This window comes from Protopterus annectens, chromosome 1.part0, assembly GCF_019279795.1.
Source record: "Protopterus annectens isolate FY-2018-M chromosome 1.part0, PAN1.0, whole genome shotgun sequence".
Lineage (NCBI taxonomy): Eukaryota > Metazoa > Chordata > Ceratodontiformes > Protopteridae > Protopterus > Protopterus annectens.
Window position 1 is genome coordinate 1,844,860,421 of NC_056725.1, and position 14,143 is coordinate 1,844,874,563.

The window sequence follows — 14,143 nt, forward strand, 5'->3', positions numbered from 1 at the left end:
AACTGGTCTAAACTAAAGCATCTCCCTTTAGAGGAGGCTGTGACCTATTTTAACAATAAATTTCTTGAAATTCTAGACTCACATGCTCCTGCTCGCCTAAAGTGAACAAAAGGTAAAAACGTACCTTGGCTTTCTAAAGAGTCAAGACTAAAAATAACCTGTAGAAATAAACTCTGGGCTACATGGCGCCTTACCAAAGACCCCCATGATCATAATAAATACAGGCGTGCTAGGAATGAAACTAAAAGACTTGTCTTACAAGATAAAAAACATTACTATTGTAGGTTACAGATGGCTAATCAGAACAATCCTCAAAAGTTCTGGGCTGGGCTCAACAAGTTACTTTATCCTGGTAAAACATCTACACCTAGCCTCACTGCCGCCACTAATAAACCCTCAGAAGAGGTTGCAGATAGTTTCAACCATTTCTTTACTGAAGCTATTCAAGCTGTTGCCACCCAACTACCTCCTAGTTCCCCTGACTCTAATACCACTACCTCTAATAGCCAAAGCTTGTTCAACTTTAAGCCTGTGTCAACTTCTTTTATCCGCAGTCTGATCAAAAAACTAAAACCCACCACACTCTCTGCTGACCAACTCCCAGCTGAATACCTACAAATGTCAGCAGATGCCATTGCCTATCCAATCTCTATTCTAATCAATTGCACCATATCAGAAGCCAAAATTCCTATCATCTGGAAAATGTCCTATGTTATTCACTTACATAAAGGAGGTTCCTCCACTGAATACTCAAATTATACGCCCATAGCCATACTCTCTCCACTTGCTAGGATTATGGAGAAATGTATACATAAACAATTCATGCAACACCTAATCCAGAATCACCTTATGGCTGATACCCAGCACAACTTTTGCCCACATCATAGTACTACCACAGCCGTATTGTCTTTTACTAACACCATTAACAATAACCGCAACAATAATCGCACTTCTTCTGCCCTCTTCTTGGATCTTTCCAAGGCATTTGATATGGTTGATCACCAACTTATGATTAGGACCCTGCAAACCCTCTGCCTAGATCCTAAAACCCTCCTTTGGTTTACATCCTATCTTAATAACAGACAACAGGCTCTCCTCTGGCAGAATAAGCTCTCTAATCTATTACCAAACACTCTTGGAGTACCACAAGACTCCATATTAGGACCACTACTGTTTTCCATCTTTATTAATGACCTGCCTACTACTATACCAAACATCAGCTGTATCCAATACGCTGACGACTCCACTCTGATCTGCTCAGCTCTATCTCCCACTGATATAAAGACTGATACCCAGTCTACATTCACTACCATAGAAAATTGGCTCTCCAAGCGTCGTCTACTACTTAATCCCATAAAAAACTAAAATGCTCATATTCCCACCAACCCAAAGGTGTGTACCCTTCTCCTTCAGCATAAATGCAAAAGATGGGACAGTCATCTCCCCCGACCCCAATACAAAATTACTGGGTATCATTATAGACAATAACTTAAAATTTGACCACCAAGTAACTCAAACAATCAAGAACATGAATAAAAAACTTGGGTCACTCTATAGAATCAAAGCCTTCCTCACCCCTCCAGCTTAAATAGCCATTGCTCGCTCCCACCTACTTTCAACACTCCTATATGCCTCCCCCCTTCTCACCAATATAAATAAATCTGAACTTAATAGACTAACAACCTGTTATAATCACATTGCCAGGTTTGCTATAGGCCTGCCATTCAGAACCCACCACTGCATCAACCTCAAACAGCTTGGATGGCTGGAATTTCCTAATCAAATCCAGTACAATCTGCTGATAATGGCTAACAAAATCCTCTACATCCCAGATAATACTCTAGCCCTTAGAAATTCTATCCTCCCCCATAACAACACACGACTACTCCGCTCATCTAATAAGCTACAAATACAGACAACTAAAATTAACAATGCAGCTGGCATGGCCCTATTTGCAAACTTGGTAGGCTGAATCTGGAACATACTTCCAGCTGGCATGACCATGCTCTACTCCCTATGCCAATTTAAAGCCACAATTAAACAACATCTGGCATTAAATTGGCTATGCCACTGTGACAAACCTGGCTAAGCCATCAACATGAATGTAATTTACTTATCTAATAGCTATGGTTAATTTCTCCTGACTATAACCAGGGTAATTTATATCCTGTAAACTTGTCTAGTCAATGCTTAACTATGTACTTTGGGAAATAACCTACATGTAAATTTGTATTATTTAGTCTGAATGCATTTTCTATCTGAATTTTTATTTTATCTCCATTTTTATTTTATATTATTTTTTATTTTCTTCATTTTGTGTTGGTACTTGTATATGTTTGGAGCTTATCTCCCCGTGCCTCCGCTAAAAATGGACTTTGATCCGGTCGGACTATCCCGATCAACAAATGTAAAATAAAACAAATAAAAATAAATAAATAAAGTTATGGAACCCTTTACAGTTCAAGAACACATGGTTAATTAGCATATACTGACCCCCCCATGACTCATTAGCATTTGTGATAGGCCCCAGAGACAACCCACTACTTTCCGGTATAACACTGCAGAAGCCTGTCTCAGAAATGGCTATTGCAAGGTATATAGCAGGCATACATCTCAAATGAACATTTCTGAATTGGACCCTATATTTTTCCCTAATGTTATTTCCTCCTTTTGCTCCTCTATTTTTCACCCCAGGCATCCTTTTATATTTTACTGGAGTTGTTGAAGGGCCAGATGCTGGCATCCTCTCCTGCCCAGCTGGTGAATCTGGGAATATTGAGGCAATGTTACAATTGCCTCATGTACACAGACAACCCTCTCCTCCTCCCACATAACACAAATACTTGCGAGAGATGCAGCTATTTAGCCAAACTGGAGGCTGAGCTCTCTCAACTCAGGACTGGCAAGACCAGACAGGAGGAGAAGGCAACTACACACACCACAAAACCAGCCTCACATAATGCTACCACACCACTGAATCAAACACATAAACACACAAAGACATACTCGGAGGCTCTGAGTAAAAATTTACCTAAACAGCAGAGGCCTCCAAAGCAGACACCCAAACAACTGCTACCTCAAGACACCCCACAAGCGACACATAAACCACAAAATCAGTGTGCAAAGCAGTCACAGCCCTTAAGGCCAAATACAATACCAAACATACTTGTCATAGGTGACTCCATAGTCAGACACACTGACGTCCCACTCACCAGGCTGAACAAGGAGAGGGTCACAGTAAGCTGCCTATCGGGCGCTAGAATCCGCCACATAACACAAGCACTCGGGTCACTCCACGGCAAGTACAAATATGACACAGTCATTGTCCATGCTGGTGTGAACGACCTGAGACGTACCTCCCTGGACTACATGAAAAGAGACATAGAGGAGCTCTCTGATTATGTAGTCCAGGCAGGTATGACCCTGACCCTGAGCAGTATCCTGCCTTCACCAAGAATGATGCCACAATATAGAGACAAAATGATCAGCTTTAACAATTGGCTTAATGTCTGGTGTCATTCAAAGGGGATCCAGTGTCTGTCTGCCTGGGATGACATGCTTGACAAGCCACGCTGCTTCGCAAGGGACAGCTTGCACCTGTCACCCCTGGGATTCCGGATATTGGCTAAGGCTCTTGCCACCCCCATAGTGCCTTTTTTAGGCTAGGCTCAAATTCTAAACCTACCACCCTAGAAAACAAAAATGGGAAGAAACTGAGGGTAATGCTGCTCAATGCCAGAAGTCTAAATCTCAAAATGCATGCACTCGAGGCCCTTCTCAGTATGGAGAACATCGATGTCTGTGCTGTAACTGAAACCTGGTTCAAGGCTCCTGAGAGCACCCCGGCACTATTAGGTTTTACCTCATATCATGCGTTCCGGCCCCAAAACCCGGACCACACCACAAAAGGAGGGGGTGTATCCATATTCATAAAGGATACCCACACCTCCAGTTGGTGGCAATGCACGAAGCTTCGGAAACCATCCAGGTGCAACTAACCATAGGCAAAACTGCTCTACAAATTGTAGCATGCTACAGGCCACCCTCTCAAACTCAGGAACCCCAGACAGCCTTCCTGAAGACACTGGAGGGTATAAATGTATCTCCAAACACCATCATATTGGATGACTTCAACTACCCGAATATAGACTGGGAACATTACTCAAGCCCTAACTTTCTAGCCCAACGGTTCCTGGAGTTCATAAATTCAAATGCCATGGAACAGCTAGTCACTGTTCCCATGAGAGGAGAAAATATACTAGATCTCATTATCACAAACATGGGGACAAAATGCTCCACACCGGAAGTATATCCCTCATTGGTGAGATCTGATCATAAACTAATCTCACTGGAAATCCACATCCCGCCCCCACCCCAAACAAAAAAGACCACAGTGAAGAACTTCTCTAAAGCAAACTTCACACTACTCAAGACTGGTGTGGTATCCTTCAAGGCCCCTGAGCCAGTGGAAACCACAACCCAAGCTGCGGAAGCCCTTATAAATGCCTTCTATGAACACCTCCAGGACTGCATGGATCAGGCAATCCCAAATAAAACCAAGACTCTTTCCACAAAGGGAAAACGTCCAGTCTAGTGGACCCCAGCCATTTACAAACTTTACAATAAGAGGAGAAAGCTATTACATGATAGAACAAAATCCATAAAAGGGAAGTCACCCCTGATCATTATTAGTAAACAAATACGAGCACTCATAAAATCAACTAAGGCCAATTTTGAGAGAAAAATTGCCATGGATTCAAAAGACAATAATAAGGCCTTTTTCAGCTATGTTAGGAACTTGGGTGGAAACTCCCAGATATGCTCAGAATTAGTCCAAAATGATACAAAAATCACTGAACCCACAGACATTGCCAACATACTGGCAGACAGGTTCAGTGCAAACTTCACCCCCCTCTCCCCCCCTAAAGGAGAGATAACTATCCCAGCGGAGTGTAGCCTCCCAGACATCTCAAATGCACAGGTGAAAGCTGCTCTCTCTAAAGCTAAAAACACAGCATCAATGGGACCGGATGGTGTCCCCGGCTGTGTGCTACATGAGCTAAATGAGGAATTAAACCTGCACATAAGGCAGCTGTTTAATCTCAGCCTTACCACAGGATATGTGCCCAAGGATTGGCGTACGGCAACTGTGGTCCCACTCCACAAAGGGGGTGCCTCTACGGACCCTAGTAATTACCGCCCCATAAGCTTAACAAGTCTAGTCTGCAAAGCTATGGAGAGGATCATAATGGAGATCATAAACAAAGATATAGGGGACTTGCAGACATTGGACCCGACCCAGTTTGGCTTCGTCAAGGGCAGATCATGCCTTTTGAACTTGGTCGACTTCTTCGAAACAGTCAACAAGGCCATTGATGAGGGAAAGGCAGTCCATACAGCCTACCTTGACCTTGCAAAGGCTTTTGACACAATACCCCACTCGGGTATTGTAGAAAAACTTACCAGCTTAAATGTAAACCCATATGTCACAAGATGGGTTGCAAACTGGCTTAAGGACAGAACCCACAGGGTTAGAGTTGCTGGCGCTATGTCAGACTCCAAGCCGGTCACAAGTGGTGTCCCACAGGGCTCGGTCCTTGGCCCCCTATTGTTCGGCATCTACTTCTCAGAAGTACAGGCCAACATGGGAGGACTTTGGCTGACAAAGTTTGCAGGCGACTGCAAACTGGGCGCCATAGTGGAAAGTGCATCGGACACGGATATCCTTCTGAAGGGACTCACGGAAACAGATAGCTGGTGCCAGAGCCATGGCCTGAAGTTAAACACCAAAAAATGTATAGTCATACCCTTCAGGAAAAACAAGGTAACCCCAAGCTATCATATAGGCGGCAATCCACTAAGCACAGAAGAGGTTATCAGGGACCTGGGGACCCAGGTTGACAGTGGCCTTTCTTTTGACACTCACGTTGCTAAAGTGGTTAGAAAGACCTTCTACATTGCCCACCTGATCATGAAGGGATTCAAATCCAGATCTAGTGAGGTCATTGTTCCCCTGTACTCTTCACTTATCAGACCAATGATCGAGTACAATGCCCCATTCGGGATGTATCTCACCCGACATCTGCAGCAATTGGAGAGACCCCAAAAGTTCCTCACCAAAAGGATAAAGGGACTCCAAAATCTGTCATATGCTGCCAGATTGAAGAAACTCCAGCTCTATTCAGTCGCATACCGTCTGCTCAGAGGTGACATGTGCCTGACATACAAGGCCATGTCCAACCCAGAATTAATGGACATGCTCCACCTCAAAAAATCCAAATCCACCAAAACCACTAGAGCAAGCGACTTAAACGTTAGCACGGATATAAAAAGGACGTGCTGGAGGGATAGATTTATCACTCAGAGACTCCCTATGCTGTGGAATAAAATCCTGGTCCATGTGAGGCAGAGCACCTCGCTGGCTCTGTTCAAGAGAAATCTTGACCTGTGGATGGGAGATCGTAGGTTTACCCCGGGAATCATCTCTGTGTCACTGCTGGACAGAGGCACAACAAACTAATGGGCACAGTATTTTTTCATATAAGGGGTGGCGTAAGCCACAAAACTTTGGGCTAGGCTTATAAATGCCTTAGGGCAGATAGCCTAGTATAAACCTATAAACCTATGAACCTATGAACCTATGGTGGTTGAAGAGTTATAGTAGTGTAGGTGAAAGCCTTATCAAGCATGTTTTCCATGAAAATATATGCTGAATATGTTGGAAAATGGGGGATAATTTCTAAAGCCCAGCTAATCTGAATATAAACATTTTTTACATTGGTGTTAGGCATTTACTATATTGTGTTTATGAAAGTTTATATAGTATATGAACAGTAACCTAAAGGTAGTGTACTTCAGTAGAGGGCACCTCATAAATTTTAACTAAAGGTTTTGTTGTTTAGATAATTGATTGTCTTGTGACAGGATTTTAATGGGGTGCCAAATAAGTGAAGTTGGTTTATGAGAAGTAAGTGACTTAATGTATCAACAACCTTTTTTATGTAAGCAAAACCAAGATAGTTAGATTTATATTAGATTGCCTTTGTCTGTCAGTGGTAGAAAATGGGAGGATTTATTATGAGTACCACTTGTCTTATTGTAGAAGCTGCGGTGGTGCAGCGGTAGTGTTGTCACCTCACAGCAAGATGTTCTCCCATTCGATTCTCGGCTGGAGTGCCTTCTGTGTGGAGTCTGCATGTCCTCCCTGTGGTCGAGAAGCATTCAAAAGACATGCGTGAATGGGCATGCCTTTGTTGAAGGTTGGGCATCGAGCTGGCACCTCGGCACCATAAAAATTTACTGACAATCATTAGCAGACCAGAGTTCCGCTGTGGTGACCCGTAACCGGGAAAAGTCAAAAGAAAAACAACAACCACTTGTCTGATTGTGTAGGGGAATGAGCATTTTATAAAATAAAGATGAAAGTTAGTTGAATGCATAGATCTAGATCTAAACAATGTCAGACATAAGGTTCTGAAATTCTGAAATACTTGCTGGACAGTCTAGTAAGATGGAATATATAACTTTTATCTGGAATCACCGGTGAAGTGCATTCGCTGGTAGCTTAGGGTTAAGACATATTATTCTGAGAAAGTTAATCTAATATTTAATTTGGTTACAGAACTACATTCATGGCTAGTAAGGCACAATTAGCTAGTAGGGAAATGGACAGAAAGCATATCTTTTACACACATTCTGTATCTCTTTTTATTCATGCACCATGGTGGTGCAGTGGTAGCATTGTTGCCTCACAGCAAGAGGTTCTCTTGTTTGATTCTCAGCTGGAGTGCCTTCTGTGTGGAGTCTGCATGTCCTCCCTGCAGCCAAGTGGCCTCCGAAAGACATGTGTAAATGGGCATGCCTTCACTGAAGGTTGGGCGTCAGGCTGGCAACTCGGCACCATAAAAATCTACTGCCAATCATTAGCGGACCAGAGTTACGCTGTGGCGACCCCTAGCCGGGAAAAGCCAAAAAGACAAACAACAACAACCACACCAGCTAGCTACTGTACCAGTAACATGCTCTAACAAGAAAATGAAACTAGAGCCACAACTGAAAATGGCATTATATGTTATTCTGTGTTTGGCATATATTTCCAGTGTTGACCTAAATTCACATCATACAATATCCTCCCTAGCAGCAGAAACTAGGGCATTCTGAAGGGTAAGATCAAAGGAAAAGAATTAATTAACTGATGCTTTATATTGTCTGAAGACTACCAACCACTGAGAAACAGGGGGGGCAAACATACAACAGTCTGAGCTCTGAGTCTGTTACTCTTAAAGAAAAATGGTGTAGCCATAAAACAGTAGTTGACTGTGAACACATTGGCAATTACAAGGAATATCACAGTGACTGTGGTTATAAGAAAGATTGAACTTCACAAAAGAATTGCTGTATTTTTATGCATTATATTCTTAGAGGTGTTTCCTGAGCAAATTCTGTATGTGCTTCATGCCTACAAACAAGATGAAACAAAATCTTTTGAAATTATTTATTACAATACTGTTTTGAAAATATAGAGTCAGTAAACAGGAACAGCAGATGCTTGTCCCATTTAGAAGTAAAATGTTCATAAAAATAATTCTTGCGTGATATTTACAAAAAACAAGATGTGGTCTAAGAGAAACAGTGGTAAAAATATATATGAATAGTAGTATAATGCCCAAATAAGAATTGGGGTGGGTGGTACCATAAAACTTCACAAGTTCTTCCAATGTTTTCATTTCAATTTGATTTTTCTGAGAAAAATTATGTGTGTGTGCATTAAAATTAAATCAGCGCAGACAAACAATGACAAAGAGATGCCTAAATTACTTTTGTATATATCACTGATATGGATACCAGAAAAACAAAAAGCTGGAATCATATTAACAAGTTGGTCTTGATTTAATTTGTTTATGTAGGAAATGATTTTGAACATGCATCACCATTAGCACAATTGTAACAAGATGCCTGAATACTATGGGCAGTATTATATTGAGCTGTGTTTTAATATTTATCTCACCCAATCTGTTTTAAATGCTTTCCATTTGCAGTTCAGATAAACACTGTGCTTATTTGAGCTATACTCTGGACATTACTTACATAATCACATCTCTCATAGTTTACTCTTCAGCACTTAAAAAGAGTAATGTTGATTCTGTACAATGTTTCTGCATGCCTTTGTGCTGAAGTGGCCTCTGCTGCAGATGGTTGACATACATCCTTAGCCCACTTTGGTACTCTGGTTTTAGCTCTAACAGTCTTTATGACTCCTTACCAAACTGTCAGCATATGGTGTGATTAAATGGTGCCTGAGTCTAGATCTTGCTTAGATAGCAGTTTGCATAATTAGCAATTAATGAAGACTAACACAATGCCTTTAAATCTATTTCATACTTCAGGCAGAGTACAGACAACAGTGACAAGCCACACAGTGGCCCAGATGTCATTCCTCTCAAATGCTACAGGAGACAAACAATGACAGACACTTACTCCCATATCCTTCAGACATGTCACTTGAGCCCAGTTCCACCTTCACAAGTGATTCTAAACTGACTATGTAGCATTCAGAAAGCAAAATTTTGTACCACAAATTGGACTGAGCACCTTATGAAAGTGTGCACTGTATGACAGTGTTAGAGGTAGAGCAGTGCACTTGATTAACATTAGGACAACAGTAATGATTTACAGGGCAAATCCATGTAAATGATTTACTTCTGTTTGCTATACAAAACCATATATAGCTTTGTAAAATGCAGACTCATAAACTGACGTGTGATGCTGTATAACAATTACTAGCATAAGAGATCTTGTATTAATGACTTGTTATGTGTTATTTTTCTACATGTGATTTTAAAATTTTGTAATGGAGCTTTGCTTCCCAGGCCTCCAATGAAAACCGGCTTTTGGCCCAGTCAGACACTCCCAGTAAATAAATGTAAAATAAAATAAAGAGAATATGGCACCCTTTGTATTCAAATGTTGAAAAGCTACAAAGCCGTGATAATCTCTGGCTGCAATAATATCATGACGGTCAACAGTGTGTGCTAGAACTAAAACTGAGTAGAGGGCTCTCCTTCGTGTACCTGCAGTAATGAATTGTGTTGTTTTTCACAAGTCTAAAAGCCTCAAGGAATTTCCCTTGCGGTTCCTGCCCTGGTTTTCTGTAAGAAATTCTAGCATGCTTTGACAGAAACTGGTTTACTTCAGGTTCACTGTACCCATGGGATACATCTGAGGAGTCAGAGGCCTCTGCTTCCACAATATTACATCAGTTTCTAAATGTAATGCTACAACATGCAAGGAAGCATATATGTTTTCCATTCACCATAAAGGAGACCACAAGAACCATGTAGGACTTTTATGCAATAGCACACTTCTCTAAAGTTTTGGGAGCCATATCTTCAACACACATAGAAATAAAAGCTCCACCCAGCGAACATGGAAGGAGTACATTAATAAGAAAGGATACCATTCTATAAACTGTCAGGTTGTCTGTAATGCCCAAGCAATCATACAATGTCTGCACAGGTAACCCAGGCAGTTTTCATGACTTACACATATGGCACACCTGTGAGCTGTACACATGGTTTGATAGGGGTGACTTTCTATAAGGGCGCCTAGTGGGGAATGCAGGTTATGAACTGGAACAGTGGCTCACGACACCTATGAGAAACCTACACAACTCCTCTGGGTAAGAATACAGTAATGCCCACCGTCAAACTAGGAATTTCATAGAATGTTTATTTGGCTTGCTCAAATCAAGGTTCCAGTGTCTAGACACCTCTGGAGGTGTCCTACAGCATGACAGAGCCACCTCTACTGAAATACTCATAGCCTGTTCCATGTTACACAATAACAATATCAGGAAACAGCTTCAACAGGGGAAACTAGGGGCACAAGCACAGTTTCCAGTACCAGAGGTAGGACAAGCAGCTCCAACAGATACAGATGTGGACTCTGAGGATAAACTACCAGTTGCAGATACTACCAGCAATGTAGGCATACACAATATGCCATGGCTCAGGCTAAGTGGGCAAAGGATAGCACACATGCACACTGAATACCTAAATGAAAGAATAACAGCATTAGCATATACAAATATTAAAACTGATGCCTGACAAACTACACAACCTTTACTTAACCATGGAATGGTTGGATTCTGTCAGCATCAGACACAGGCAATACCTAAGGAGACATCTTTCATCTGCATTATTATCAAGATAAATCTGGAACTTGTATAGAAAGTGCATAACAGTAATATAACTGATTACTGTATCAGACAAATTCTCATTTGTCCCTAAGGTGTTACATGTTCCAGGTGTACAGTGATGTCAGTAATAGCTTATCAGTGACATTTGCAATATACAGCAATGGACTTTGTACAATAATGTGCATCAGACATTTAATGTGGCCTCTGTATATAAACCGGTGAGCTGGTCAATGTTAGCATAATTTGCAAAAGTATAACAGTAAGCAATACTTAAACATCTACTTGGGCTGCATGAATAAGAGCAGTAGCTGAAATATAGTGAAGGTCAACAATTAGAGAAGCAGTTATTCACAACTGATTATAAATTATAATTAAAACCATTTGTACTGCAATACATTTACATTAAAGGAAGGTTCTGAGTAAGCTAGCATTAGCTAGCCACTCTGTGCATCAGATATGTTGTTTGTTGTTTGTTTGCTTGTTATTTCCCTGAAACACTAATTCCACCTAAAACGTGGCTTTTCAGCGCTTCTGTGGATCCCTAGTGATATCCGCATTGCTTAATGTACTTATTTCCTTGTTTCACTTGAAAGAAAGTTACTGTTTGTTATTTTTGAATTTAAGTTACCTGTAACACATTGCATTTAAGTTACCTGGCACTTGCTCACTAAAGCAATAAGTAAGCACTAAAATATTAAAAGCACTACACCCTCACAAACTCCCCTTGAGTACCTCATTCCCCATTGGCCCTTTATTCAATTATAAAGGAATTCCCAATACTATTCTATCATGTCCAAAGGTCAGTTGTCAATCTCCTCTCTGGTCCAGCTGGTGAATCTGGAAATCTTGAGGCAATGTTACAACTGCCTCATGCACACAGACAACCCTCTCCTCCTCCCAACAAATTCCAACACATGTGAGAGATGCAACCATATAGCCATACTGGAGGCTAAGCTCTCTCAACTCAGTACTGGCGAAACCAGTCAGGAGGAGAAGGAAACCACACTCACTACAATTCCAGTCTCACATAGACCTACCACGACAGCAAACCAAACACATAAACACACAAAAACATACTCGGAGGCTCTAAATAAAATTCTGCCTAAGCAGCAGAGACCTCCAAAGCAGACACCCAAGCAACCGCTACCCCAAAACAAAACACGTGCAACACATAGCTCACAATGCCAGTGTGCCAAACAGTCACAGCCCTTAAGGCTAAACAACACACCTGATACACTTGTAATAGGTGACTCTATCGTCAGGCACACTGACGTCCCGCTCACCAAGCTGAACAAGGAGAAGGTCATGGTGAGCTGCCTGTGGGGCGCTAGGATCCGCCACATAACACAAGCACTCATGTCACTCCAAGGCAAGTATAAATATGACTCAGTCATTGTCCATGCTGGTGTGAATGACCTGAGACATACCTCCCTGGACTACATGAAAAGAGACATAGAGGAGCTCTTTGACCATGTAGCCCAGGCCGGTATGACCCTGACCTTGAGTAGTATCTTACCCTCACCAAGAATGATGCCACAATATGAAGACAAGATGATCAATTTCAACAATTGGCTTAAGTACTGGTGTCATTCAAAGGGGATCCAATGCCTGTCAGCCTGGGATGATATGCTCGACAAGACACGATGCTTCGCTGGGGACGGCTTGCACCTGTCACCCCTGGGCTTTCGGATATTGGCAAAGGCTCTTGCTACCCCCATAGTGCCTTTTTTAGGCAAGGCTCAAAAGACAAACCCACCTCCATAGGTATCACAAGGGATAAGAAACTAAGAGTAATGCTACTCAATGCCAGAAGTCTAAACCTCAAGATGCACGCACTCGAAACTCTCCTTAGCATGGAGAACATCGATATCTGTGCAGTAACAGAAACCTGGTTCATGGGTCCTGAGAGCACCCCAGCACTACCAGGTTATACCTCATACCATGCTTTTCAGCCCAAAAACTTGGACCAAACCACAAAAGGAGGGGGGGTATCAATATTCGTCAAAGATACCCAGACCTCCAGGTTGGTGGCACAGCACGAAGCATCAGAGACTATCCACGTGCAACTAACAGTGGGTAAAACTGCCTTCCAGTTTATAGCCTGCTACAGACCACCCTCCCAAACCCAGAAACCTCACTCAGCCTTCCTGAGAACACTGGAAAATATGAAGGTCTCTCCAAACACCATTATATTGGGAAACTTCAACTACCCAAACATAGACTGGGAGCATTACTCTAGCTCCAACACCCTAGCCTAAATGTTCCTAGAATTTATAAATTCAAATGCTATGGAACAACTTGTTACCACTCCCACAAGAGGGGAAAACATACTGGACCTGAACATCACCAATATGGGGACTCTATGCTCCAGACCAGAAGTGTATCCCTCACTGGTAAGATCAAACCATAAACTAATCTCACTGGATAGTCACATCCCAACTCCACCCCCTGCCCTGAAAACCACAGTGAAAAACTTCTCTAAAGCAAATTTCACACTCCTCAAAACCGAGGTGGAATCCTTCAAAGCCCCTGGGTATGTGGAAAATATGGCCCAGTCTGCAGAATCCTTTATAAACACATTCTATGAACACCTTCAGGAATGCATGGATCATGCAATCCCAAATAAAACCAAGACCCAATCCTCCAAAGGCAGATGTCCTGTCTGGTGGACCCCAGCCATAAACAAAGTATACAATAGAAGGAGGAAGCTACTACATGATAGAGCAAAATCCCAAAAAGGGAAGGCATCTCTGATCAGTATTAGCAAAAAACTACGGGCACTCATAAAATCATCTAAGGCCAGCTTCAAGAGAGAAATTGCACAGGACACTAAGGATAATCACAAGGCTTTCTTTAGTTATGTTAGGAACCTGGGTGGGAATTCCCAGATATGCTCAGAATTAGTCCAAAATGACAAAATACACCAAACCCACAGACATTGCCAAC